The sequence below is a fragment of the Chlamydotis macqueenii genome, chromosome 1 (genome assembly GCF_036417535.1).
Source record: "Chlamydotis macqueenii isolate bChlMac1 chromosome 1, bChlMac1.mat, whole genome shotgun sequence".
NCBI classification, from domain to species: domain Eukaryota; kingdom Metazoa; phylum Chordata; class Aves; order Otidiformes; family Otididae; genus Chlamydotis; species Chlamydotis macqueenii.
In genome coordinates, this window is record NC_141556.1 from 69,864,722 (window position 1) to 69,892,057 (window position 27,336).

Below are 27,336 nucleotides of genomic sequence, written 5' to 3' on the forward strand. Positions count from 1 at the left end.
AGGTTTGCCTCGTTCCCTCTGTGCCAACCGTTGTCCCCATCTTTTTTTATCTTCTTTGGTGCTTTTGCACCACTGCTGCTCTTCCTCTGTTTTTAACATCCTCTTTCACATCACTTTAATTTTCCACGTCCCTTTTTCTTCCCCATGTTGTATGTTTTCGGTGTGTTTTTTATCTAAAGCATAAGGCAGATTTATTTCTTTAGTTACTCCTTCTGTCAGCTTCTTTCACTCAACCACTAGTGGTAATGTTGCTTCTAGTTTGCATAAAGTAGATGCAAGTTGTGATAGGTAGGGTGGTCTAGTAGGTTTAAAAGCATTGGGACTGTAGGGACCAGAGTTCCTCTCTCTGACTTGTATCAAAACAAATGAAACTAAGCTAGTGCTAACTTAATGTGATTGTCAGGATATGACATTTATTCTGATGGTGTAGGCCTCTGCCATTTGAGCTGAAATAGTTGCTCTCTGAACTGAGAGAAGTCATAACTTGGCATCCATTGAATAGGTGAGGCTAGGAATCATGTCACGTATGAAGTACTTCATTCCCAGATTTTCAACAAGACCAGGAAAGGAAGATGGAGCACATTGAAATGAGAATGTTCTTTGAACTATGGTTTTGTATATTGTGTGGTAGGAGAAACTAGTGGAGTGGGAGACTGTTGTTTAGGTTTGTATATTTCTACAACTTAAAGATCAAGAAAATCCTGAGGCTGAAGAGAGGGTTCTGTTTTAAAATAAAAAAAATACATAAAATTTAAGCATCAGTCTTCTTGAATTCCACTTAGTGAATGAATCCTGATGTCTATATGATCCTTGGCTGTTTATTAGTCTAATGTGACCCTTATAGAAAGATTGCTTTGGACAAATGGCATCAAGGCATAAAATTAATAAACTCTCCTTCAGTGTTGTTAAAAATGAGAGCTGACAATAGACAACATCAACTAGTTTCCCATGAGAAACAAAGAAATATCAAAGGACTGTAAATAGTATTCCATTTTCTGTTTGCCAGATGAAGATGGGACATGGTCTTAAACGTTTTGCCCGTTTTGGCACATGCTTGCATTTTCAATGGCCTAGCTTCTTGTTCTGAGATTTAAAAGACAAAATAGTGCTATCATCACATGACAAGAAGAGACCCTCAGCCTTTTGAAACACAGCAGAATCATTGAGTTATTCTCCACTGATAGGACTGCTTTTCTGAATAAGTGGCTAATGGCATTTCTAAATTACTTTATGACAACTTTTTCCCTAGACGGGATCTTTTATCTTTCATTTGTATTTTTGAGTTTTACTTTGGTTTCTCTGTCCTCCTCAGTATTTGTGTGATTGTATATACCCCTCTGCCATTATACAGGCAAGGGAACAAACTTCCCAAAGATTTTGCTTTGTTTCAGTATTTAGGTTGAAATGTTGCAGAACTTGAAGAAAAGCAAAAATTCTGTGGGAAGGACAGTATAATCCTCTTCAGCAGTCAGAATTAGGAAGTTCCTATTTTGATAGTCAAGTAGTCACCCTATCTGGAAAAGGAAGAGTTGAACTGAGAAGCCTCTATGACTTCTCTGTTTTCACATAACCCTTAGACTCAAGAAGCAAGTGACCATCTGAAAGAGAAAACCATCTCTTCGATCATGTTTAATTCAACTCAGATCTATTCTTACATGGAAATTGGTGTAAAATTTGAGGAGGCTGAACTGTAGCATCTTTAGGTTCTGTCAGTGCCAAGCTATTCTTCCCCCCCCCGCCCTTTCTCTTATTTTCTAATGCTAAATCCAATTTTGTGTTGCCACAAAAGAGAATAAATGTTCGTAGAATTAGTTTCATCTCTGTTTCGATGCTTAATTACCCAGAAAAGTCATTCTCTGTTGTGTACTGTTGGTCACCAAGCTGTTGAATTATTTACATTTGGAGGAGATGAGGAATAACATTTGAGTTCCAAAGGCTTTTAAATTTGTTTTGTTTTGTTTTGTTTGTTTTTAATATGGTTTGGGCAACAATGACTTGAACTGTTACTAGTTGCAGCAACATTTCTTTTTAAGCCAATGTCCTTGAGACAAAACAAATACATTGCTTTGCCTAATGCGGTTTTCTTTCCTCTTCCAAAAAATATGCAAAGCATAAAGAAATGTTTTGCAATCCAGTATCCGCTTTCTCCTGTGCTTACTGTTGCATTGCAAATAATATGCATTACGCTATTTAGTTAGCTAACCTTATGTTCTGTGGTCAACCACAAATTTTCTCTCGAGTCAATGGAAGATCCAGATACTAGAGGAATCTGGATGTGAGTCAGCAGATACTGACCAGAGCTGGGTGAAAAATTATTTCTGTCTTTGTTTTCACAAATCTGGAGTCTTTCTGGAAATGCAATGGGATGCATAGAAAGACCTCATAAGGTAGAAAAGCAGACAAAGAGACACTTCCAGTCTAATACATTGGCTAGGTCTCCTTGCAAGATTGAAGGCTTAAATATCACTCTGTGCAGCAAGGATGGAGGTTGTGTCTTTATCTTGTGAAAATGTGGGTGAATAGACCATCCTCTACTGCAGTGTTCCTGTTCAGGACTCCTTTTAGAGCTACTCTGCATTGAATAAATAATTAAATATTCTGTTCCCTTTGTCAATGGACTTTTGAAATGCAAACTGGAATGACTCCATATAGATGCAAGCAAATCCTACTCCAGAACAGCCCTTAGGCTGGTGGCTTGCCGTGCATGATGGTACTTATCTGAGATGCAGGAGGTATATGCAAGTATTTTTACTTCACCTGAATTCTCTTTTCTCACCAGTCAGCTCAATGACTAATCATTAAATAGACCTTTCTTTCAACTGATACCTTAATTCTGTTGAAGATGGATATTTCTATAGTAAATTTCAACTTCATTGATCTGCTCTGGAGATGTCTGCCCCATGAGCTCCTAGATGTTTTATCAGAACAGTTGCAACTACCTCTGGATATGTATTTCATATGAATTCTGGCCTAAAACATCTTAAACAAAATGTAAATATCTAGTAAAGCAGATGAGGACAAAGTAAAAGTTGATTAAGCAAGATAAGATTTTGAAATGTGATGTGGAAGCAGTGTAGAGAAATAATTGCGATAAGGCTGGTCTGTGGCTAAGACCTTGGTAGCAGAAAGCTTGTCTGAGGTCAGGCATAATAAAAGCACAAAAGAAAAGTATAAGATAGATGAATGAAAAACATAGAGGAGAGAGGCTAATGAGGTAGTCAGCCTTTAAAAGTAGTTAACCTTTGAGTCCTTGGAACGTATGTAAAGGCTGAACTGACTCCTTGAATTCTTTGGTTTTTCTCTGCTAGTGACTTTACACTCCTGTTTGTGAAGTGAGGACTGCAAAGAAACAGTGTAAGAACCTTTAGTGGTCTTGGACACAAGCAAATTCCATAAAAAAATAGGACAAACCTCTATCCAGGTATGAATAAAAGCTCCTTTAGCATTTGATTGAAGAGAAGCAAGGCTGAACTTGGAAGGATTAATGTGTATCTGCTCAAACCTTCATTAAAAGGATATCCAATGAGGGCCTTTATCATTTATGCACGTGCAGTCACGGGCAATGCAATCATGCATACCTGTATAGCTAGCAAGGGGATCAGCAGTGAAGATGAAATAATCAACAAAATTAAAATTATAGTCTCTGACTATTTTTAATCAAGGAGGTTTTCATGTAAGGGAAAGAAAATACCTTAAAAATAGGTGGCTCTTTGTGGTGCTCCATACTAACTTAAATTTTATGACCATGTTTTTTTTTCTGCAAAATCTATAAATACTACTGTGGGGGGAGGGAGGTTTCGAGGGGAATGAGAATGAAGTAAAACAAAATTCCTCTCTCTCTCTTTTTTTTTTTTTAATGGAATGCTAACCAATCCCTTGGCAACAAAGCCCATGTTTATTTTTAATTAAAAAATAACATAACTTGGTTGACTTCAGTTATCCCAGCTGCTATTCTTCCATCACAACAGCTCTCTGGCCTCTTTTCCCTTGCTGATTTCTTTCATCATTTGCACTTAGCTTGTACGTGTTACATGGATTTTATGTAATATTTCCTACCATTGAAAGCAAGGCTAACAGTCTAAACAAGTAGCTGGGGTCAGTCATCTAGATTCTCATCTACAGTACCTGGGCATGCCCTTCCTTTTGGAAAACTAATAGGTGTGACCAGGATAACTTTTTTTTTCTCATGAGCACATTCCTTGCTGTTTCTATGGCTGCCAAGTGAGGAAAGATTTAAACTGCATATTGAATTTATGAGTTGTAGTTCATTAAAATAAATGGAGTGGGTTTGGCAAAGCTCAGGTATCACTGAGCACACAGGTACTGTTTGAAGGCTGACAAGCAGCCTTGGTGGTTTTTTGTTAGGTGATCGATTGGAAAGTGCCAGCTTTTCTGTTTGCATATTAGGTGAAAAGTAGAAAATAGGCATGCTTGTTATGCCTTCTCCAGCAACTCCATTTCCTCCATGTGTGAGGCAGAAAAGGAAGAAGTCAGGGTGATGATCCATTTCTCAGCATGTCGTGACAGAGCTGATTACTTATATAGTGGAGATGATGGTGCCCATCTGTAAAAATCAATTTGGTTTCTCGAGTGGACTAAAATTTAAGATTTTGTATGGACATTTAGAGGCCCTTGAGTATTCAGGAGTATCTGATACTTTCTCCAGGCATTTTAAAACTAATTCAAGTCGAGATAGTAATGCTGTAACCCGCATACGATTCATCCATACTAAACATTGCTGGTAGTGGTGGAAGCTGACAGCATCAAAACTACAGCTACTCCCAAGCAGAAATGTAGTAGCTAGAATAAAAGTAGCGGTTTGTTGGGTCACTGGAACCCGACCACGGAAGAAGATAAAACTATACGTATTAATCACCAATAATGCTACTAGTGGGACAGTCTTTGTGATGTGTGATTTGCAGGCTTTCCATATATAATATAGCCATTTAAAAAAAGTTGTTTGCACTGGTTGTTACTGAATAAGTGGCAGCATTCTGGTGTACTACAATATTTTTTCCTCTGAAAGTTTATCTCTGCTCGTCTTGCCTCAGATGCCAGAAAGGCAAGGACAAATTAATGTGAAGGATTATAATCTGAAGAAATAATGTTAACAATGCATTTTTAAGGTCCAAAAAAGATTGGAGAGAGATTGGAGATTTCTGGAAGAAGTTCTGCGCTGGATCTTATTTTATATGGACCAGTTTGCCCTTCCCTTGTATACTTTGTGAGGAATTTATAAACAGGTGAAATATAAATAAGATGATATATGTCAGCCTGGGATAAAGTGGATCTGTCATAATATGTGTTTCAGTTGACATATGTTGTCATGCTACTGTAAGCCTTATGATGTTTGCTCTGAGAATTCTTAAGAAATGATTCAAGACTTCTCATTAATTTCTGATTTCTGCCTCATAGTAGTTGCAAACATTTTCCCTGATCCAAAATGGCCATGGTGGGACTGAACACATATATTACTTAAGGAAAGATGTTTGCTATGTTAACATTTTGTAGGTGATCAGGTTTACTGTCATGATGAACTATGGGATCAGGACAAGAAATGGAGAGACAGCAGATATGAGGAGGCTAGCAATGAGGTGTAAGAAGAGGCAGTGCAACAGGATCTGGGGCAAGAAATAAGTTAAAGTCTATTGTAGAAAGAATGTGAGCAGGAGTGAGCAACAAATAAGCTGGAGAACAGTACAGTGGGGGAGGCATGGTGGATATGGAAGCAAGAGAAGACAGGGGAAAATATGGGGCACGAAAATGAAGATATGATGCAGATAAGGTGCCTGAAAATTGCTGGGAAGAAATCACGGCATGTGAATTACTTTGTTATCCTGTCTGAGGAATGCAGCTGAGAGGGATGGAATAAGAGGGAAGATTCACCTTTTTTTTTTTTTTCTTCTGTCCACTTCACAGTTTCTGGGAGATGATTCAGCAACCTGGTGAGCACTTCCTGTGTGAACTGGGATGCTGTGGTCCTTCTGTCTAGTTGGAGATGTCACTGCTTCATGAAGGGGGTTTGGACTAGATGACCTTTAAAGGTTCTCTCCAACCCAAACTAACCTATGATTCCCTTGTAATGGAGCAGCATTTGCTTATTTCCAATTTCTAGTTTTAGCATGTAATGCTCTACCCCTTCTAAAAGATAGTTTACTTGCGTTAGTACTTAAAGACTTGACAATAATAAAATAAAATGCAATACTTGTAGTCATTTTAATGATTTGTCTGAAGTCCTTATAAGAGATTAGAGCAGTGAAATTGCATTTTCGACTGAGTCTCACTAGGAGAATACTAGAAGATTATCTTAGTAGGAAGGTGGTGTGAATTGGAAAACTAAAAGAAAAAGATATTCAGTACAAACAAATCCCAGTTCAGAAACAAATCCCAGAGCAAAGAAAGTGGAACCAAATGTTCCCCTTCATGAAGTTTGGGAATATTCATTCTTAAAGTTTAATTTTGCCTGATTATAGAAACGTTCCCCAAGGACTAACCTAGAAAACTGGAATCAAACCTTCTGCACCCAGGGGAGGTTGTTCTCCAGGGACTTTCTGCTATCCCATCTCTGCGGAAAAACCCATGTGAAGGGAAGCCACAGAAGAGCTTCACATGAACCTTCCCTGTGGAGGGAATGCCTTCATTTGCACAAAGCTCTTTTCTGAACTGCTTTATTTTTATGGGAGCTGTGAGCTCCAGGATCCACAAATAGTAGCTTTTAGTGCTGGCACTAATCCTGTCAATCACACTTCTTCTCAGAAACACCATTAATTAAACTTGCCTGAAAAGGACACAGCTCTTGAATTGCAGAATGTTCCTTGCAGCAACCTCTCTCCTGACACCCATGCTAGAAGTGCGTTTATGTTCAATAACTGAAGAAGACACAGGAGAGGAGAAGAGCAGAGCTTTCACAAGAGACAACCTTTTTGTTATTACAGACTTACTTTAGCTGCCCCACTCTGCTTGTTTTGAGCAAATTCTTTCATTTGTTGTGTTGAATGATGCTAGCAGCTGTCAAAATCTGCTTTAAAGCAGCCAGTTTCCATTTGCTATCTGTCACAAGCAACTGTTTTCTGAATTATTAGCAGTGTTCTTTATGGATTATTAATAATTTGGATTAGAGCTCAAAGCTTTTCTAAAAGCGACAATGAACCCAACACTTCTTGCAGTTGTTACAGCAGTTGATAGCAGATACTTTGAAAGCTTTGCAGCATCCGGCTGACTGGATTTCTCAAGAGATGTACGTTTTCAAGGAATTTGAGACTTCTTATTGGCAGTAAATGGTTTCACTCAGTAGTATGTTCTGTAGCAATCCCACCTGTATCCACTGACAGTGTAAGAGAGCTCATGTTCGGTCTCTGGGTGATCAAAAAGGAACATGGCAAGCTTTGACTTTTAATTTGTAAAAATGTTTGTCCTTCCAGATCACAACTTGAAAGGGGAAAACTCTCCTTAAATTGTCTTTTCCTTGCTATGCATATCACCGGTCTATTGGGGAGTTAGGCTTACATGAGGAAAAATGGCTATTCTGGAACGGGCTTGGCCCGTTCTTCTGCTGCTGACATCCATGTGAGAACAGCAGATCCTATGTGGAGCAAGTGAAGAACTCAACCCTCTGTTTATTCCTGTGGGTAGTAAGTGCTGATCAAAGCAGGAAGAGATGAGGAGTCTGGTTTTCTGCTAATGTGAATGCCACTGCTGTGTGGTTAGCAAATGGTTTCTGCTTAGTTGCATGAACGTGGCCAAAGAAGGAAGCAAGTGCTATATTTGCATGACTGAGGATGGTGTTCCAGCCCACATCTGCTCAGATATACACATACTTTGCTTATTTGTTAGCCTTTGCTTTCAAGAACAACCACGCAAAGAACGTGCAATCTACTTCCACTCGGTATGAGCTGTATCTAGTCCTCCTCTTGGTTGTATTTAACCCCAGGAAGCCATTCTTCTTTCCTGTCTCATGCCAGGACATGCAGAACGAAAGTCTGTATGTAGGGCAGTTGTAGTATCCAAAAGTTACTCACTTTCATCATGCATGTGGGAGAACTGACTGTTCTCCAAATTATTAGTGTGCTCTGCTGCTGAGGTCATTGTAAGGATAACTGGCATTTTAAGATGGTTGAGAAGAAATATGCCATTTTCTGGAACTTTGCAGATCAGATGAGTGGCTGTTTAAAATGATATTAACAGCCTTGCTAAATGGAAGATACAGATCTTTCTCCTTCACAGGCTTTCTCCCCTAAATATGTATGGCTGTCAGGCATTATTTTAAAAACCAATCATGATTACAAGCTCTGATTCAAATTTGTAATTAAGAACATTCATCGAGAAGCCTAGTACCTGAGATGGATTGTGCTCCCGAGTTGCTGTGTCCCTGAGTCCTGTTCTGTAGAACCACTCTGTGTACTGCTATGCCCATGGCATTGGGAGTGGATTGAAAGAGAGGTCCAGTGGGACCTCAAGAAGTTCAACTGCAAAGAGTGGGTGGATGTTGGAGAAGGATTTTTTTCCTCTGTGCTCTTCAGATGTCCAATATGTTCTGCAGCTGGGCTGGAAGAGGCACTGCTGATGGCATGCTTTTCCTCTCCCTGACTTTTTACCTCCAGACCCTGAACACAGCTGGACAATCAGGACCACCTGCCCTGTATGTAGTGCAGCCTGCGCGGTTCAGCCAGAAGGTATGATGGCATGAGAAACTTCTGCCTACAGATCACATTCTCCCTATGAATCTGTACTTACTGATACTTTTCTGCGTCACTGAAATCCTCTTCAGATGAGGCCACAGAAAGATGAAGCTGTAATGGTCTGAGTGCTTCATAACATTTGCAAACTAGCAATAGCATATACATGTAGCTACATGTTTGAAAGATGAAAGTATTTCCTTGAAAATCTGTAGGCTATGCCTTAATGGTCATTCTTCAGCTGAGATTAAGATGGCACTTGAACTCTAAACCCTTTCTTTAATAATATGTTAACATAATGTTCTGTTAAGTTTACTGAGAGTAGCTATTAGATCAGAAATTTCTGATGTGTCATTTCATCCCTCTTGTACCTTGACAATAAACTCTTTGGGAGTAAGAACTGCCTTTTTGTCCTCCTATTTGTATAGCACCCAGAAAACTGTGGCTTGGTGATACTACTACACTCCTAACACTGACAGAAAAATTGCTAAGTAGGAGCAGCTGTCTGGGAAGTAGAGCGCAGGTACAGCAAAATGTCCATGTTCAGCAGAGCACGTAAATGTGTGCTTAGCCTGAAGTCAATGGGCTTTGACTATAGTTTTAAAATTACACTCTCAATTAAATGTATTACTGCATGAAAGTTAATAGGTGTTTTTATTTACTTTGAATGCAGATGTTTTGTACCGATAAGCTGCTTGTAAGTGGTTAGGAAAGCAGCTCACAGGAGACAAAACACATCCTCTTTTTAGGTCACCCTGGAAAACAAATCCCTTAGGTCCCTATTTAGATAGTAATGGATGAGCACAAGGATCCCTGTTCCCCTCTTCTGTGGGCAACACTCGTTTGCCAAACACTGTAATGTGTTTGCACATAGCACATCTGAGGAAAAGTTGAAAAGTTTTATTTAAGTGCTCCCTCTGTAATGTCTTCATAAGTAAATAAACTACATGGCAACCCTGAAAAAATTGAAAGGAGAAAAGGAGATCTGGAAGAAATGAGTAAACAAAGAAATACTTCACCTGGATCATTTTTTTTAAAGGTGGTTTCCTGCTCTAATTTTCATGACTCGAGGGGAAAAAATAATTTGCACAAGAGCCAATATTGAAATGTATGGGTGAAAGTTCCTAGCTGTAACTGGAATGAGATTCAAGTTTAACAGCTACTCTCTGTGACTATGAGAGGGGCTAGGGATGATGATAAAAAAGATGGAATCAGACTCTTCTCAATGGTACCCAGTGAAAGAATATGAGGAAAAGGACACAAATTGAAATACAGAAAATTCCATTTGAATGTAGGGAAAAACTTTATTACTCTAAGTGATTAACACTGGAACAGATTTCCCAGGGAGGCTGTGGAGTCTCCATCCTTGGAGATATTCAAACCTAAACTGGATATTATCATAGGCAGCCTACTTTGAGCAAGGAATTGGACTAGATGATCTCCAGAGGTGTCTTCCAGCCTGAACTGCTGGGTGAGTCTGTGAAATGATTTTGCAATTTTTAAAGATTGGAGGAGGAATCCTTCTTTATCTAACAGATTACTAACTTAGAACCCAGTAGATAGACTGAGTTACCTCCCTTGTCCAAAAGAACTGTAAAGTGCACTCTCCAACTATTCTTTATGGTACTCCCACTCTCTCCTACTGATGTTATTTCACTTTCCTAAATGATTAAATATGTACTTGGGACTGAAACCCAGGTGTGCTATTTCCAAAACAGCTTCTTAACCACCTTACTGTTGGGCAATTTGGGATTGCTCCATTATATGTGATGCAATGAAGAATAGTTCCTATGTACATACCACACCTGTGCTTTAGGTGAGTGAGCCTTCAGCTGGGAAGTGGCATAGCTGAGTCCTACTGTCAGTCTGAAGGTTTAATTACTTCTCCAAAGTGAACGTAGCACATAGCACATAATTAAGTCGTGAGACTCTATGTTATGGGATTTTGCTGAATGTTGGCAGCTACTGGAAATAATAATGGAAAAAAGCTGCCATGGAGATCAGTAAATAGGCAGATTCCACCTTTGACTCAGGCATTCTGGAAGTCACAAGCTGCTGTAGAGTATTTGTGGGAAGCATCATTATATGCTTTCCCTGTTCTTATGCTCTACCCTAAACATCGGATATTGGCCATGGTTGGAGACAGGATATGGAGCCAGTCAGACATTTAGTCTGGTGTGTGACAGTTCCCCTTATACTCTTAGGACCAGCACTGGTTGGAAAGGATGTGAAAGAACATCCTAGTGCTAGAGTGTCCTTTGGAAGATGTAGGCTAAAATCCCTGCAAGAAGAGATGACATCTAAACGCTGTCACAGCCCTATCTGTTGAGCTGTTGGATAAAATGGAGCACCTGCAGCACACAGTTTTGGTAACTGGGCTCTGTAACTTTATTTCCATTCAAAGCTACCTGGTATAATGGAACCAAATTCATTAACAGAGTAGAGGAGAGTGAAACCGTTGTGTGCATGCCTATACTTTTAATAAAAAAAACACATTTACATGTCACAGGTCAACTTCTGAATGGCCTTGAATCTGATTTTGTTTCCCTTGTTTCTGTAATCAAGATAGTACAACTTCCTCATTTCTTAAGCCACAAAGTACTTCCGATATAAGTGTTTTCAAGAACTTCTGATTAAGGCATTTTTGTCATTAAAATAACATTTAATGGGTATTGACCTATGTTAGGTGAGAATCTACTACCTATGTTAGCTGGGAATCGAGTTCCGCTATGTGCTTGAATGTGCAATGCTGGGTGTGTGCCTAGGTCTGCAATGCTGTTAACGCCATTGCATGAATGAAACATGAACCCAATAGAGCAGTTCAAAGGATTGAAGAATTGGTAAAAATTTTGCCAATTTTACCACTAAAGGTTACAGCTCAAAATGTATCCAAACTCTAGTGATGTTTCTTGGAGGGTTTGGATTTATGAAGTCTGATTTTTTTTGACCTGGACCTGAACTTCCGTCATGCTTAAGTTGTATGGAAATTTCCTGTTTGTGAAATTGTTCTTAGCCCTTCATAGTCAGCTCACAATTGAATTGTGGTGTGATGGAGGTTCTTTTGGATAGCAAATAGTGAGAGAGCATATTCCAGCCATTTTATAGATATTACAAATTATGTTGAGCTCAATTCAGAAAAATGTTGCTTTAGGACAGAGCAAATACAAGGAGAATAGCAGAAAAGGGCTTTGTGGCTGTGGGAAAGAAAAGGAAAATCTTTTGGGAGTTGTCTTCATTTAAAAATAAAAAAAATCTTGAAGAGATATAAGAGAGCAAATGACCTGAAACAAAAAAAGACTTTTAGACCCAGGATCCTCCTAATGCATGGTCTGAATGTCATGAAGTTATGCCTGCTGAGAGTCAAGTGGGGCACACTAAACAATAGAAATGGGCAAAGTCAGCTTTTCAGATTAGTGGATAAGTTTGAATGAATTCAGTGACTTGGAAGGACTTTTATACTATTCATGAACTGGAGCTCTGTGGACTGATAGAGCTCAGTCTGCTCTCACTGTAAGCAGGAGTAACCAGTAAGAGGAAGATGACTTGCAGTTCTTGGTTGCTTTTTTCAGACCTTGATGATTTAGGATGTCCTCTTATATTGCCCTTTTCTGCATTGAGATATATGCATAGTAACATTAAGCATCAAAAGGAGATTCAGATCTCTTTTGAATCTAATACTGAAACTACTAATGGAATTAATAAAAATCTCAACTTTGACCACTCCAGAGTTTTCAAGAATATAAATTACAGGTGTCTGTTAAACCCAGAGACCATTCTTTTTAAATTGCTGAAGAGTCATTTACATCAAGGGTCCTCAGAAGTCTGTGAGCTTCTGGTGAATAACTAGAAATTAATACAAGTAATGGCTCCATACTTTGATCCTAAATTACTGAAAATAGGTTTCAGTGATTTTAAATAATCCTGTGTTCTATATGAAGATCCTTGGGTCTAAAGAGAATGGACCATGCAAAGCTCTGAAGAAAGCTTACAGGTTTTATTTTTACTCTTGTGGGTCTGTATGCTACCAAGCGGTAGCTGAATGCAAAGTGAGTCTTCAGGGAAAGAAAATATCTAATTTCAAAAAAGCTTGTTCTTACTGTATTTCTTGGTATCCATTACAAGTTTCTACTAGGTCATCCACAAATCCTTGTACTGTCCTTGTATAAGGGTGGCAGCTAATTCGTTCTGCTCTCTGAATTGACAGTTATGGAATTGTTGGCATGCCAGGTCAGAGCAAGGGTCCGTCTATGTTGGTATCCTGTCTCTGACGGAGACACTGAGACAGTCACTCACAGTGGAGCAAAAGAAAGCAGATAAGTGTGGAACGGCTCTTCCTTTTACGCGCTCCCCCAGAGCTCGCAGTCTTTGCTTTGGGACTTCCTAACCTAGAGGTTTTGTATAATCTACAGACTCTGTCTTCTCACTCTTCATCTGCTTTTGCAGAGTGCTTTTATTAATATCTTGAATATTACAGCTCTCAGTATAAATCCTTAGGGAGGTACGCAAGAGAAACCTTGTTCTGTTGTGAAAACTCGCCACTGGTCTGATGCTTTGCTTCGTCTCTTAATAATCACAAGAGAATGTTCAGCTTAGCCTGTATCAGCTTAAAGAGGTTTTATTGAGTGACTTTGAGAGATTTTTCATAATCAAAGTTTGCTTTGTCAAACTCTAATTTATAGAACTGTTAGTAGTGGGTTTTGTCGGTCTCTTGCAAAATTTTTCTGTTTTATTCCATACTTTAAAAAAAACTTTGTAGGTGTGTTGTTAGAGGACTTTACAAAAGAAAAATAAAGAGTGCACAATAATTGTACCATTACTAAACCATTTGCTTTATTTTTTTTTTTCTGTACAGTGATCACCTCTGTTTTCTGGAGTCATCATTCTGAATTCGTCCACAGCTGGTTTGTTACTGAAAACCTCAGAATATTTCCTCTGCTTGCCCTCCTGTAAGTATGATCAAAGTAGTTACCCCAGATTTCCTTGCCTGTGGTATTCAGAAGGTTTTTCTGTATTAAAGTTTTTTTTTGCATTGAGGCTTTTATATTGGATTTTTTTTCCCTCTGTGTTCTTGCTTGCTGCTTTGGAGGCTGATCCAAATGCCTCTGAAAATCAGTGGTCAGGCTTGCAGTCAGACCCTTCACTCCTGTTCATCTGGGATCACAGTCATAAGAGCTTACTTTTTTATAACTGATAGTAGATTTAAAGGATTTTTATATTGAATTTTATCTTCAAATCAAAATTCTTGAATTTTACAGTAATAATTTTGTACGTATATGACAATGCTTTTAATAGTTACATTTATTTCTCCACTGGATCTCAACAAGTTTTTTTGCTTGCAATGGGCATCTTAAATAATATTTACTTGTGCTAAGATCATGCACTGGTGGTGTTACTGCCCTGTTGTGTCTTTTGTTCTTTTTAAAGCAAGCAGGCTCTGAGGAGCCTATGAGAGTGCAAGTAACCATGTTTACTGACTATTTACAACATATATGACTTAGACATTTTTTTCCAAATATTGTTCTTTCACTGCCAGAACAAGTGAAGGCTCACAAGCCATTTAAAGGAAGTGTTTATAATGTGTGTAAACTTCAGCCCCTCAATATACGGAAATTCCAGACTGGAGACAAACTGAGGACTGGCTCTAAGTTTAAGCAATGCCTATAACAGCAGACTGATGGGATCAGAAATATTGCACCAGGGTCAAGGGAACTCCCTTAGATACCATCACCTTCAGTTAATTCAGGGTACAGCAAGCTGCTTGTTTTCACTGATGAGTGACCGTGTTCTCTGTGTGCCTGGACCTCCTTTGTACTTCTGCTCCATCCCGCCTCTTTTTGGCAAGACCAATGTGGAGGAGGAGAGAGACATGGCAGCAAGCTGAACACCAGTTGCATTGCCTTTCGTGTCCAGCAGCCTTCCCTCCAGGCTTGAATCAGGAATGCAGGGTCTGGGCCCATTTTAGCTGGTTTTGTCACTGTCCTTGGGGAAGTGAATTTAACTTTGCCTACACTTCTGAGAAGGTTTGTGCAAGTGCTGAATGGGCTGATAATTCTTGGAGGCTGTTCTCTGCCCTGCTGGTTGCCTTTTCAGGGTTCTGCATTACTTTCAAACCTTTGTGGGAGGGGTATTTAAAACTGAAGCCAGATACAATCTGAGACTTCCAGTTTGTAGGAAATGTTGATGTTCCAAAATTAGGATTTCTTTCTGATACAGAACAAGCCTAAATGTTCTAAATTTTCCCATGAAACACTTAGTTTAGTGACATCACCGAATTTAAGTTCCCATGTGCTTCCTCGGGTGGTGCATTTATGAGGTACCTGAATTCCTTAAAAAATTAACCCAAGGAGGAGGAGGCCATACTGTCCAAAAGCAAATGGAATCAGAAAAACAAGATGTCTCCCCCTGTGCTTAGGATAGGATATTCAAAAAGAGCAGTGACTGCCCTCCAGAGTTTTTCTGGCAGCTTGGCAAGTGGAGTTGTATTTGTAGACATGTCTGAGCATGCAGACTATGATGTTGAAAGAAGGCACTTTAGTCCCTCAGAACTGAGGCTGTGTTTCAGGGTATTTCTGAGCCGGTACTGGTGCCTTATTTTGATCCATAAGTTGCATCTGAAAATCTGTCCTCAGGGATTCATTCATCTACTCCAAGTGTAGGATGCAGGGTGAGTCTCATCTGTTTCATGCTGAAGTCCCCATGGTGCTTGCACAGCAATTGTCAAAATGGTGGAAGAAGTCTGTCACAAAGAAGAAAAGGCAAAATTTGATAATACTTTCTACACTTAACAGCCTCTTTCACATTGTAAAGCTGGCCAAATAAGAGGATGGTCTTTAGGGGACATGAATGAAAATATAATGAAAAAGGCCATCAGTTGCCTTTAGAAAATCATTAAAGCAAATAGTGTGGACCACTAATTTGGAACGGAAAAAAACAAGCATTATCTTCGTAAAGTACTGGAAACAAGGCACATCTCTTTATCTGAGTATTAAAAGCAGTAATATGCTTTAGTATTATCATGACAGTCCTGTAACTCTTCTGTTAGTTCTTGAATACAGCCAAATCTGACTTTGGAAGACAATCTGAGACATTCTTATATAAATTAGTTTAAAAAAATAAGTGATGCCCTGTAAGGTTAAGTTTCAAAGTCACTGGCTAGTGATGATTGTTTTTTATCTTCTTTGGAAACATAAATTTTATTAAAAGTTGAGATGTTTGCCATTAGGAAACATTGTGTAGGAAAGGTTTTGGTCAGCTTTTCTCTTAAATATTTAAGACTGAAAGCATTTCAGTGGAGTCTCTGAAGATATTTTTCTATGCCTTTATTGTGATAAATTTAACTGAGATGTAGGGTCTTCCTTCTCTCATCTGTCCTCTCTGCTGCTTGGAAGAGGAGGTGCAGCACCCAATCTTGCTTGAGTTTCCCTGTAGCTTCTGGGACTTCAGGTGACCTCTGTGTGCAGCTGGGGTAATTTGTGGTAAACGCTCTTTCATAAGACATGAGAACCTGGTGGTTTTTGTGTTGCATTGCATTCATGAAGAGGTGTTGAACACAACTGTTTGGAGTTTGGTTTAGATTAATACCAAGGGAGGTTGGGAACTAGTAGTGTCATTCTTATTGAGGTAATTGACAGTCCCACGGAAATGTGATGACTTCCTTTGGCTGCCTATGGTGGCCTTATGGTGGGCATAATTTGCTAGAAAAGTCATATTACTTGTAAGAAATTTGGAGCTAACAGGCAGCTGAAACAAAGAAAACCAGAGCATCATTTAGATATAGAAAGTTATGCTTCATTTAAGGGTAAAGCAAAACAAGTAAACCTGCTGTGATTCATCCAAAATTTTGGATGAAGAACATTTTTTATTTTCCAGGAATCACACCACCTAGGAATTGTAAAACTGACACACTGAGTAGCTGAAGAGAGATCTGCTTTTAATAAACCATGCCTTGCCAGACAGAGGTTTAAGAACATTTAAAAAAAAAATCTGAATAAGCACAAGGATCATATGTAGGGGCAGAGCCACTGCTGCGCTCAGAGTGAAAGGAGTGGAGTTGATTATCTGCATCTTCCCAGTAGGTAGAGAGCAGATATAGCTCACTGGAGAGGATGTGGCAGGAACATGCTGCTCTTTGGCTCCTTTTGCTGGCAAGGAGTCCTTCAGAGAGCAGTGCCAAGCACAGCTTAGGCACAGCAGAAGCTGTATCTTACTGTCTTCTGCGCGTTATTAACCTTCTAAGGCAGGAAATGCGTGCGCTGAGAGAAAGATAGTCTGGGAGCTGGGATTCTTCAGTCTTCATTGACAACTGCTCTTTCTCAGCTTCGTCACCATAAGCTCTCCTGTCGCTTTAAAACTGCATTACTGATAATGCCGCTTTGAACTTCCCAGGAACGTTTTTCTCTTGGAGTATTTAAGTTTATGAATCAGACTTGGCTCTTCCGATACATGGGGCCAGTTGTTCAGAGTCCTGATAATCATTATACTGTGCAGCATTAAAAAAAAAAAAAAAAAAAAAAATCCCTACTTCCCAGGATGTTCCTTCTGTACATTTCAGTGATGCTTTCAGATCACAGAGTGTAAGAGCCTTGGTCAAATACTTCTAGATCATCCAGAAGCGAGAACTAGCTGAAATCTCAAAAGAATATCCTATCCCCAGCTAATGATGTAGGCTCAGGTGCTGTGGAGGGTGGCCTCAGAAGCGCACCAGCACTGTTAGATGTTTATGTGAACTGAGCTTGAACTCCCAGTCTCTGGAAGTTCCCTCATGCCTGTTTTCCAAGAGGAGCCTGATCTTTGCAGCTCTTTCTCACACAAGTGCTGTAGGTTTGGAGCTGTTAAGTCTTTGGCCTGACTCTCACTTTCACTAAAGTCCATTTACACAGTTCAGGCATTCTGCTTCAGGGATCTTAAAATGAGAGTAGATGACATTTAATAGCATAAATGAGAAACAGGTCCATTACAAAAAAAAAAAAAAGAAAAAGGTGGAATTTGCCTTCCCTAAATTGTTAAGTGCTGACCTTGAAAAAGCCCTTAAAGTCTCTGCAGGCAAACTGATTTTTTTTTTTAGGAGAACAGATACCCTAGACTGCAAGAGATTACCTGAGGCAAGTGAGGTTTTGGTGTTTCTTTTTAAGAGAAAATTCTTTTCCATTACACTTGGTACCAACACATCTGTCTTAAAGCACTATTTGTCACAGAACTTGAGAACTGCTCGTGTAATTTTCTCACTCTTCTTTAGGATTTTATTTTTTAAATTTTACCAGCTTTAAACATTTTCATGTATTCTTGTTATGTGAAACATTAAAGATTCCATTTGTATTTTGAATATTGGGTTGGGTTTTTTTAATTTGGGAAGCAATGTTTAAATATGTTTTGAGAAGTGGGGGAGGCAAGAAAAGCTGTCATCCATCAATTAGTATTAAGTCCAAATTTGAAAGTGTGATACAAACTAAATCTGACTGTTAGTGCAGACGTGATACAAATTAGCTGTGACTTTATGATACCAGCTGTTTCTCTGACAGGGTAAAAGGGCACATAACTAGAATAGCATCTTTTGTTGAAAGCAATGTTTCCCTTTGTTAAATGTGGGAGCCTCAGGCTAAAAATCACAGTCCTTAATTATGTGACATGTGCAGTCTGCAACATGTTCGTGGAGCTCGGGTGGCTTTTTACTGATGTTTTTCAAAGACAGGGCTATCATAAGTGTTCTATTTTTGCTAGTTTTATCACTGAAAGACAAATCTCTGTCATGTTTTTTTCCCTTGTGTTAAAATCGAGGATAATCTAAGTGCTATTTTCCTTACAAGTACAAAGAAAATACTGAACAGCAAAACTTCAAAAAAGCCTGCAGAAAGGAAATAACAAATTTCAAAGTAAAATTTAATTTCATTAATTATTTTTATTAATTGGTTCTGTCCACTTATTTTTTTTCTTACTAGAATTTTCAGGGTTTTTTATTCCATACAAACTAAGGTCTACACAGTCTTTAACCAACAATGAATGTTAAATGAGTGGAGTACAGTGAGGCAGTGGATTAGTCCTGACACAGATGCAGAGTCACTAGAGCCAGCTCTGTGCAGTCACATCTTGGGGCTTGACTCATTTCTGGTGGTAGGTGGTTGTCCACAGCTTCCCAACCGTGTCCATCGCTTGAGCGAGGAGGGTGCCAGGAGCCTAGGGGACTGGAAACGTAGAGCTGATAGAATCATAGAATTGTTTGGGTTAGAAGGGACCTTTAAAGATCATCTAGTCCAACCCCCCTGCTAGGAGCAGGGACATCTCCAACCAGATCAGGTTGCTCAGAGCCTCGTCCAACCTGGCCTTGAATGTTTCCAGGCATGGGGCATCAACCACCTCTCTGGGCAACCTGTGCCAGTGTTCTACAACCCTCAGTGTAAAAAAAAAAAATTTCCTTTTAGCAAGTCTGAATCTACCTCCCTCTATTTTAAAACCATTACTCCTTGTCCTACCAGCTGCTATCCTGATGCACCTGAGGAGCTTTGCATGAAAACGGTCAAGGGGTTCCCTTGTTAGCAGAGCTCATAAAGCTTACTCATAAACTGAAATGACTCTGAGCAAAGCCATTTGGGTGACTTTACATCACTGTACATCTGTGTCCCCGCTGATATGACCTTAACATATCCCCTGACCACCTCAGGCAACATAAAGTTGGCTGTAGCATGCAACTAAACTGAAACAATGTGATTTATTAGGCAATCAAATTAATCTTACTTCTGCCACTTGATTAAGAGCCAGTAAGACTTCATAATTTATTACTACAGATAACAGACATACTCCATTTGAATCAATCAGAAAAGGGGCAATATTAAGAATGGAGTTATGTTATTATACTAGTGTCTAACTAGGAGTACTACAAGGAACACCATTTAGGCTAGAACTACTATGAGAAGCAAAATTTAGGCTGAATATCTTATAAACATTCTTAGACTAATGGTTATCAGTGTTGATGCTAAACTGAAAAAGAAAGTATCTCAAAAGAGGTACCTTTCAGAACTGGATTTTTTCTTAAAGGGCCATGCAGTAACTTTAGGACTATGAGTAGTGTGAATGGCATTGCTCCTTCCAAATTTTAAGTGGTGCTCCACAAAGGAAGGATGGCACTGCTAAGGTGAAGGTGGGAAGCTTCTCTGCAGAGCATAACTTTTATTTCAGTCAAGTGGAAGTTAGAACAACTTGATGATATTTTGGCCATGGTAGAAATTACCACACAAGTCCTGCATGTCTTTCTACAAGGAGTAGAGAAGTCTCTATATAAGCCACTATGTGAGATGCTAGAGCAGACAAACCCAAATCCTACTGAAGATGCAGAAAAGAAAAAATACATGAGCATAGAACTGTATCAGGCATATGAGTAAAAGGGCAGTTAAAAGTGTTGAAAAATACTAACTTCTACTCATAAACCTTTCAGAGTAAGTTTAAAAAATAAATACATTTCAAAAGGAAAGTTTAGGATGCAATAGCTGTTTTGGTTTTCATGCATTGTTGGTGATAACGTAAAGCACAAAATAGAAAAGTCCAAGCACTAATAAACACGTCTTGGCCATTTCTGTTGCAAACATGCAATTTTACTATCTAGCATCTGTTTCTGAAATTATGTGAAGAATTTATTTAAAATGTTTTACCATGATAGTTTAAGTGACTATGAATGTGTAGAGTGGTATATCAACAAAGGCCCATACGTGACATTCGAAGAACACACAACCACAAGAAGTTCTACATTCTGAATTGATTTTTTGATGATGTAAAAATCCCCTTGGCCCACTTTCTGGTTATGGTTATATCCCTGCAAACCTGGAGTATCTCCAAAGAGAGCTTAATGTATCCCTTCCATTCATGCAACCAGGCTGAATATGGGAGCACAGGGCTGGTTATAGATGCAATCAAACCAAAAATGTGCATGAGATGCTGGAGAATGTTTGTCACTAATGTGCAGTAACCATCAACAGGAAGAAGATCACATGGAAAACTTAAACCGGTAGCATCATAGCAAGCAAATGATGTGCTATCAAATGTATGATAGCTGCAGAAGCAATCATCACAGTTTATGACCGTGATGTCAGAACCATCATAGGCTCTCACAATATCATATTCAGAACATCTCATAATAACTTCAGCAAGGGAAGGGATGTTAGCCCTCAAATCCTAGAATTTAAATTAATATTTTTATTTTCTGAAAGTATATTACTTGTAATGAAAATTACATATTTCCTCATTTTTGTCTTCTAAACTGTTGAGTTGTATTGTTCTGAACTTCAGTCAAGTTGCCATATTCTTCTCCAATATGGTTACATTCAGTGGTGAAATGATATTGGCTCCTTTGGGTATTTGGGAGAGAGCAGATAATAAATTGTCCTCGACTGGGCCAGCTGCCTGATGTCCTCTGAGAGGAGAGGAATTTGCGCAGTGACTGAGTTATGGTCAGATATTTGGGTACCATTTAAAGAACTCAAGGAGGCCTGGGACTGCTGGAGAACTCTCTTCCTCCACGTGACAGATAGGAGGGTATTCCTCATGTTGAGTTGCTCTGAGATTTATGGTTTGTGATAAAGAAAGTCCCTTTACTTTAAGTGCCTGCTGTTTTGTAGATGCTAATCATGCAAAATGACTCATTATGTGTTTCATGCCTCTGGCTGGCTGACTACTACCCTCATATTCCTTTGTGTCACAACTTGATTAACTCATAAGAGTGAGCAACTGTTTACTTTTTATGGTTATTTAGTACCTCACTCTGTGACTTACCTCTTTGAAAGACTCTGCAGGCAAAACTCTATTCTGTTTGAGTAAAAGGGGTAAAATTAGACCTTGAAAGTGAGTAAACATTACAGACTTGCTTCTGCCAGGCAGTGGCACACTGAACACATTAGGTTAGTCCTTATATGTTGTTGTCCTTAGTTGTGTTGATGATATGAGTTCTTTTCTTGTTCCCTCTTTTCCTTTCTTTCAGTAACTTCCTTTCAATTTCCTTCCTTCTTTTACTTCCTTCCACCTGGCCCAAAGCAAAAATCTATAAGCAATGGTCCTATTCAAAATATGGAAGCTAGCTCCAAAACCAACCCGGTCTAACCTTGCTTCAGTTTTAAAACCTTGCTTGAGGGAGCCTGAATCCCTTTAATGACTTAATTTTCAAGCAGTATGATTCATGCAGCAACTGCACAAGCTCTGGCTAGAATATAATGTACATATGTTTGTTCTTTAGGTAGTAAGAAGAGAATACAGAACTGGAGGTCATTTGAGCTACAGCTACTTTGGGGGTTTTTTTTAAATTTTTTTTTAAAAAACATTCCTTCCAAAAAATGCCATTTAAATGGGTTTGTTTATATGCCGTGGAATTGGAAAGGCCCAAACTAACCAGGCTTTACACAATGTGGCCTTCTTCCAAATTAATCTAAAATATTTTAATCCCTCTGGAGTTTCTTTATCCTCTGCATCTGTGCTATAGTGGAGACACATTTTTAACATTTCTTTGAGGAAAATTACCTTTCTTTCCCTCCAACTATACTCAGCAAGGTCAATGGAGCACTGTTATATGCTGTTTAAACATCTGAGATTCATCATATATCTGCACACCAGAAAGAATCATCGTAAAAGGTCTAATGAATCCCGACTGCTAGCCAAGCAAGGGAGTCCCCTTATGGACACTGAGTATTAGAAACAAAGAATACATGCAAAATACAGTTTTTATACTTGAGCTTTATACAATTAAGAATTAAACTGCCCCTTAAGAAGGGGGCAGGGAATGTTTGTGGGCCCCAGAACAATTTTGTCAAATCAAATTCTGTTTGAGCCGAATTCTGAAGTTGTTGTATGGGCCAAGATGGTTGCTGGGTCTGCCTGGGAGTAAGGGGCCCACTCACCCTGTGGGATCAAACAGAGCCTGAGTGGGACCCTGGAGGGGCTTCCAGTTCCCGGGGAAGGAGATGCTCTGAGTCATGGTCCAGATCTAGCTATCTCAGCCTCTGGCTATGTGCCTATCCTTGGTTTTAAGGGCTTTTTTTTTCCTAGTTCAGTAGCAAGTTTATGAGACTGAACTCATTTTACTACCCAGGAACTGAAATACTAAGGGAGGCCTACATGGTGGTTTTTTTTCTGTTTCAATTTTTATAAAATTATTTTCCAGGCATTTCAAAAGCCAGTTTTCCTCCTTCAGCTGCCTGTAGTTCCAGTGAGTTTGAAATGGCTGCAAGGAGCAGATGCAACTCTAATCTTTTGGAGGTTTTATCTGGAAAACTGTTATAGGGTGCATTTTTATCTGAAATACTATTATGTAACTGTTATAGATGACACCAGGGCTGATTTAATACCAGAGTTTATTGGAGACTCTTTCTTCCTTTGAGTACTGATAGGTCCTGAAGTTCAGATAGCTTTAACAAAGTTCAAATAAGCATTTGAACCTCTGAAGGAAAAATGGTATGCTGAAGGCCTCTGTTCTGGTTTTACACAGTGGTATTGTTTTGTTTTGTTTTTTTTTTTCTCATGGCTGAAGTCCTGCAGGGGCTGCAGAGAAACGAGCTTCTCTGCCAGCCTGCTCCAGGGTGGTGTTGGCCTTGTCCTTACACCTAGTGTGCTCCATGTTTCCCAACTATAATGCACAGGTAGCAGTGCTGATGTCCTGCACAAAGGGCTACAGGACATGAGTTGTGGGGTAGCATGCCAGGATAATGATGGTCTGAATGAAATAATCCACTAAGATCAATCACCTCAGGCTGTCCTTGCTTTTGAATGAAGAACCACACCTACCCCAAACAGTTTCCCCATCTTTTCTTATAGTCAGAGGTTTTTGAGACCACTGCAAGCCGTACAGTAATGGAATAAATTCCAAGTGCAGCAGGAGACCACATTGGAGGAAAAACTCATTAAGTGCCAAGGGCATTTCTTTTACTTTTCTTACTGGGGCTGGAAAATATTCCCTAAATAATACATCTGGATGTAGAGGAGTAGAGAGGGAAAAGATGAAAAACAACCCTTTAAATTCAGTAGGAGCCTACTTTAATGGCTTGTTTAATCTGCCAGCTGGCACAGCGTTGACTTCTTGCTACACATACTTTAAGACGACCTATGTAGTTCTTGGAACCAAGTTCATATTAAGTTGTAGAAACTTAAATATTAATAAATTGGCAGAACTGCTTTTTGGTACTTAATAGAAGTCAAGAAACTGCTTAGTCATCTCCAAAGATATTTTTGTCTCCCTTTTAATGTAAATGCCAAAATAATATGGACTTAAAGCAGTAGCAAAGATAGTAAAAATTCAAATTTGTACCCAATAGGTGCCTCCTCCGAAGCGCGTGCACAACCTTCAGACATTGCAATCATATATATTCCCTATACAACACTTAGCTTTGGGCAGAGTTTTTCTGATGTCATTTGTGACACCATTTTGTTCAAAAGTAGTACATTATGAGTTTGTGTCATCTTCATCGCTCTTTGGCCAGGAGATGAACTGGTGCCGTTTTTATGTGGACTTTTATTTGAGGTGTGTTGCAAGTGGTATCACTTAATGAGTGCTCTACAGTATATTGCACATGTATTTTGTATGACTGTAAGTGTTCATGCTTTTGTTTTTCACCTGGATTTGTGTGAAGGTGTATGGGTGCAAACTTTAAGTGCAGTGTCAGCTATATAACTAACAGTTATACTTTCTGTTCCTAAAAAGTTAGGTTACAAGAAGCTGCATGTCCTCTGTTTTCAATTACTTTCAGCACTGGAAAAGCAAAGGAGAAAAGTTTTAACTGTAGACCAACTTGCCTTTTATATTTAGAGAATCCTTTAATAATATCTGAAGTGACACTTGTCAGTATTAACAAGTTGTAAAGGTTTTATTTGGTCCAGGTAAGCACTGAAAAATCTGGCTAGTTTACTTATATTTACTTATGATTTTCATGTCTGGGTTTTATTTTCTCTGTTCACCTTAAGGCTGCAAGCTATTTTCTGCATTTTTATCTGCGGTATGGATTGTAAAAACCCTCCAAGTTTGCAAGCATTATTATCTGGGATTTTAGTTTGATCCGTCTCTGTATATCTTTTCCAGAGTCTATTTCTTTTTTCAGACGTCTCTTCCCATTTTTTCCTCTGTTCTCTTGCCTTCCTAATGCTTTTTCCCACATATTTAATAGGGTGTCCTTGCAGAGATGATCTCTCTACTTGTACTCCACTCCTGCAGGGCCATCAGATCTGGTGAGTTGTGAAGCATCTGCCATCAGGAGGCCTCAGTGCACACATGCCAATCATAACTGCGATTATTTCTGCTTTTGTCATTTTGAAGAAGGCATATGATTTTTGTTTCCAGCTAGCCCATAACTGAAGATTGGGTGATTGATTTATGAAAAACAATTTGCTTAGTAAACATAGGCTGCTTTCCTATTTGTAGAGCATTTACAAACAGATTGGAAGTTGTCCTCCATTCCTTCCCCTTCCACGCTATTTCTGGTTTTGACCAACACTTTGTACACACACAACCGAGATCTGTGGGTTGACTGTAGAAATATGTGCTTCGTGTGCCTTTGGTGCCTAGAACTTAGACTGTGACCAGTTGTGTGCACTCTGTGTCTCATTCTGAGCTGGGTGGATCTAACATGGCAACAAGGGAGACTGGAGGAGCCTTCATGGGGTTTTTGGATCCTTGGGAACAGGTCTTAAGAGAAAGGTAGCAGATAATGTGTGACAGAGATTTTTTTCTTTTTCTGCATTTATTCTTTGAAGGAAAATTAAACATTTTCCTTCCTGGACCACACAGACATTGTCTGAGGCACTGTTCCTAAAAAAATTAAAAAACTGTAAAATTTGTTGGCTTGATCCAGTGCTCAAGTGTAACTTTCCTTTGTCACATTAGTACCAAGTAAGTATGTATATCTGTGTGCTCTCACTATTAAGTGCACAGGATACTGTCAGGCCTCACCTGTCTTGTTTAATTGACTCTGCGCCAGGCTCTGCTGAAAGTTTTGCTGATGTTATTCCCGTGCAAGGTGAAGCAGTGCACAGTCACATACAACATTACTGATGTATCAGTGCATTGCTGCCGCAGTATTTGCTGGCGATAAGTGTTTGTACCTGAATGTATAGATAGCAGTCAGATTATTGTCAAGATTATTTAACAGCTTCTCTGTGTGAGTCTCTTAAGGGGAGCTGGCAGTATCATAACCTTGCTGTGTCTGTTTTTATGTGTCAGCATGCAAGTGTGTCATCTTGCCTATTGTTTTTTTGTTGTAACAAAGCCTCACTGCTGTTGGGTCTTCTGTTTGGTGACACTGGTGTGTTAGTGTTTCCTTGCTTTCAGCTCAACTCAGCATAAAGTCGTAAACTTTGACGTAAACTTCAAATATGGCAAATGGTTTGAGGGGCATCTATTTTGTGGTACCCTGTTTGATTTGTCCTGTTGAAAGGCTTTGCATTTTTGCTGCCTTGCTTTACCTCTTGAAAGCTGACACTGACCTCATGCTTCAATTTTCAACCAAAATGACACAGAATTGCTGCCTATTAGAGATAAATTGACATAGCTGCTTGGCAGGAAACAATCTGGGTTTAATTTGTAAAGATGACTTTAAAAGTGTGAGCTGGAAAAGCCCAGTAGAAATTTCTGCAGCTGTAGAGGAATTCCACAGACTTCCATGATGCTCTGCCATTGAGTAACTGGACTTTCAGCTACCATGTATCTATCCCAGTGACAGGCATTGTGTCTGTGCAAAGTAAGTGTACAGGTTCGGGGAGGGAAGATGAATTAATTAAAGTTCAAGAGCAACAGGCAAGACCTTGAAAATTTATCATTAATTTCTGAGGAACCGGTTGGATTCAAAAGAGCCAGTGTCTCTTAGGGCACAACTAGTACGATCAGAAAACCAGAGAACTTGAGGGGTATGTTTTTTGTAGTATTTCTTTTTTTTTCTTTAAAAATGCAAGGATGACGACTAACACTTGGTATTGTTGCTTACTGCTGGTTCAATAGAGCAAGCAACAGAGACCCCTCAACTCTCATTAGAGTTTATGATGCTGAGCACTAGGCAGAGCTGGATCCTAAGGCTGCATGTTTTAACAGGAAAAGAAAATGGACTGAAAATACAAAAATGAAGCCACAGTAAGCTGGCTGCATTGTACCTTCATATTATTTTCTATTACTTTTTTATGACTGACTATGTAGCTTAATATATCATGATTTTGTATTTTGAAATGCGTTCCAGAAAACATGTGGAGTTTGAAGTCTGGCTGAGTGAATGTTACTGTTGGAACCTTGCTCAAACATTTTATTATTTTTAACAGCATTACCTTAGCTTTTTAATTCAGGACCTGAGAGATGCAGAGAAAGACCATGACTAGAGTGCTAGAACAGTCATAAAACCTCCTTGGACACAAATAAGTTCAGACAACATATTGTTGAAATACTGCATGTGAGCATGAAGGTTAACAGGAGTGGTGCAAGGTTGGGACAAGAGGGGAGCACCAAATGAGAGGGATGTAAGCAGAGTAGCAGAAGTCAGGGAGGCAGAGACGCAGATACTTCCCATCCTTACTGATTGCTGGCCCTGATCGGCTCCTTGTCTGGAGGGGGAAACCCCTCTCTCTAGTGGAGAGGCAGGTATGGAGAGCTGCACTGCTACTGCTGGCTTGTTTGCCAGTTCTGGTGCAGAAGAAATGCTCCTGTCCTGGGACAGAGCAA

General features: G+C 39.3%; 1 protein-coding gene across 5 annotated transcripts in view; it reads left to right on the top strand.

Moving 5' to 3' along the window:
* Nucleotides 1-27,336, top strand: part of CALD1 (caldesmon 1) — a 194,218-nt gene that overhangs the window by 61,348 nt on the left and 105,534 nt on the right. For all 5 annotated transcript variants that reach the window (XM_086755999.1, XM_086755989.1, XM_086756018.1 and 2 more), the window contains one exon: nt 13,528-13,621. The gene's annotated coding sequence lies outside the window, so the exon portion shown is untranslated. The remainder of the gene's footprint in view (nt 1-13,527; nt 13,622-27,336) is intronic.